Source organism: Sciurus carolinensis, chromosome X (genome assembly GCF_902686445.1).
Source record: "Sciurus carolinensis chromosome X, mSciCar1.2, whole genome shotgun sequence".
Classification (NCBI taxonomy): Eukaryota; Metazoa; Chordata; class Mammalia; order Rodentia; family Sciuridae; genus Sciurus; species Sciurus carolinensis.
Genome location: NC_062232.1, coordinates 50,342,536 through 50,345,611, shown reverse-complemented (window position 1 = coordinate 50,345,611; position 3,076 = coordinate 50,342,536). Strand labels below are relative to the sequence as shown.

The 3,076-nt window shown below is 38.1% G+C and overlaps 1 pseudogene; it reads left to right on the top strand.

The window, feature by feature from the left end:
* Positions 1-688: 688 nt before the first annotated feature.
* On the top strand, positions 689-1,618 carry LOC124971481 (vomeronasal type-1 receptor 3-like; annotated as a pseudogene).
* The last annotated feature ends 1,458 nt before the right edge of the window (positions 1,619-3,076 follow it).

Sequence of the window (3,076 nt, the reverse complement as noted above, 5' to 3'; positions counted from 1 at the left end):
TGTGTAAGGAGTGGACTCCTAATATGGCACAGAAAATACATTCAGTGGAATACTATCAGAAAATCCCCCAAATCTTAATCATATAAAGGACATGCAATACTGGAGGCACTTAGTAATCCAAGTAGACATAATCAGAAAGCAAACTCTTAACTACATAATAGAGTTAATATGACAAAATTTCAAAATAAATAAGAATAAATTGAGATACCAATATGGTCGTTGACATGGAGAATTTTCTTCTGGTGAGCTCCAAGTTTTGACTGTGCCCTCTTCAGTGCAAACAACACTACATGGGTTTTTGATTTCAGACCAACTGTAACTGAATCCTGTTTAACAGCTTCCATTGCATATTCGCTTTGATAAATCCTGCCCTGAGGGCTCCAAACAGTGACATCCTTGCCTACTGGTTGCAAAATGTCCCCAAGTCACCAGACTTCTGCCCTAAACCTTTCAAAGATTCTATGCATTATAGTTCTGGTGCACACCTGACTGAGAGCTCAGGCAAAGCTGGAGAATCAAGGAGTGCTCACAACTTTGAATACAACCTTTAAGATGACATTTCAGATCACATATAATGAAACAGAAAGAGTGCCCCAAAAGAAAGAATACAAATAATTCTTTGGACATAGTCAGCTCTACTGTGTATCCTGAGTCTCAAAATTGCTGATATGAAATGCTTTCTACAGAGATGTACAACTGCCGCTCTTGCTTTTTACACAAAGGTGTCTGCTGTATCCAAGTTTCTCTACCTAGAAATGGTTCTGTTCTAATAGGTAATGGTTCTGTTCTTGACCATACTTGGAACATCTTTTTTCTCGTGAACTACATTAACTATTTTAGAGGTATTGAGAAGAAATCTATCCACCTTATTCTCATTCACTTGGATTTTACAAATATCCTAATGCTTTTAACCAAAGGAACACCAAGGACAATAGCCAACTTTGGTTTGCAAAATCTCCTACGTGATGTAGCTTGTGAGGTATAGTTTACCTGGAAAGGGTTGCCCGGGGCCTTTTCATTAGTCTCTTCACAGTGGTCCAGACCATCATCGCCAGCCCCAGGACCTCCAGGTGGGGGAGGCTCAAACCCAGGTCTGCATGGCACATCATTCCCTTGTTTCCCTTCTTTTTTATACTCAGTTCCTTGAAAAACATGAACCTAACAATTTACGTCAATAATATCAGCAGCATGAACACATCAGAACTTAGTAAGAGCAACCACTACTGTTATTTCTACTAGGAAGCTAGATAATCAAGTTAGTTTTGTTCATTCTCATGGTCTTAAGAGATGCTGTGCTCCAGAGTGTTATGTGTTTGACCAGTGGACACATGGCACTTCTTCTCTACAGGCACCACCAACAGGTTCTCTACCTTGAGACTTCCAAGCTCCTCTACACAGCTCCCCCTGAGATGAAACTTGCTCAAAGTGTTCTCCTTCTGATGCTGTTTTCTCTTTTTATTGGACAGATTGTTTTATTTCTTTATGTTCAGTTTTCTCCTTAAAGGATTCCATAGCAGTAAGTGCACAAGAGTCCCTGACACTTAACTATGCAATCCTCAGCCCATTTGTGCTGATTCACAAAGATGGACATTTGGCTGCATGTTGCCATGCTAAGTAACAGAGAAGACTATGGAGAAATTATCTATTTCATTGATACTTTCAGTAAGTTTTAAATCTTGTTAGTTTTGAATTGCCGTATGTGAAACAAAATCCAGTAAGAGTGGGTGAATCATACAGAGGTGCATTCTCAAATCACAAAGCTAGTGACAATCCTCAGCTGACATAGTTCATCAAAAGCTGGAGGGACACAGCCACCTTCCCATTCTCCTTCCTGCCACCTTTCAGGAAGGGACAGATGTTCTCATGCATGTAACACAACTCTTTTATACCACCACTTCTGCTAGTAGGAATCAGAAAAAACATTGTGGCAAATTATATCAAAATTACTTGCATGTTGACCTCTTTTTAAATTTTTTTTATTTGTTCTAATTTGTTGTACATGACAATAGAATGCATTTATACATTTTGATAGATCACACATAAAAAAGTAGTATTCACCTCTTGACTCAATAACTTTACATGTAAGACTTAATGTTGCTGATATACGTGCTCATATCAGATACAGAATAAAAATATTTTAGATTCCAGTATTATAATAAAAACAGATATAATCTCCAGTGAAGAGGCCATTTGGAGCCAGGTGCAGTGGCACACACCTGTAATCCCCAGCAACTTGGGAGGCTGAGGAAAGAGGATTGCGAGTTCACAGCCAGCCTCAGCAAATTGAGGTTCTAAGCAACTCAGTGAGACCCTGTCTCTAAATAAAATACAAAATAGGGTTGGTGACATGGCTTAGTGGTTGAGTGCCCCTGAGTTCAATCCCTGGTACTCCCCCAAAAGGGGGGTGTTTGGTTTGTTATTTGAGGATATTCACATCCATCCCATGGGATTTAATTGAACTTGTTAAAGAATGGGAGAGTTCAAACTGGGTTCATATGTACTGGTATCTAAGTTGTATTTAAAATTCACTTAAAAAGCAGTGTAGTCTAATTGTGTTTTAGAAAGGAATACAAAACACTTAATTGGCTGTTTACTGCATATGAATATTTGCATAACAGAAAAGAGATTGAAGTACAGGTGGCTCTTTCCAGAGAAATGAACTTCCTGGAGGTATACTAAGGAGAGTTCATTTTTTTTCTTTTGGTATTTTATGATTTTAAAAATATTAGAATTTTGTTAAGGACTTTTGCATCTATGTTCATCAGGGCTATTGGTCTAAAGTTTCCTTTCCTTGATGCATCTTTGTCTGATTTTGGTATCAGAGTGATGCTAGCTTCATAGAATGAGTTTAGAAGAGTCCCTCTTTTTTCTATTTCCTGAAATACTTTGAGTAGTATTGGTATTAATTCTTCTTTAAAGGTCTTATAGAATTCAGCTGAGAATCCATCTGGTCCTGGGCTTTTCTTGGTGAGTAGGTTTTTGATGGCATCTTCTATTTCACTGCTTGAAACTGATCTGTTTAAATTGTGTATGTATGCCTTTCTGATTCAGTTTGGGAGGATCATATGTCTCTAAA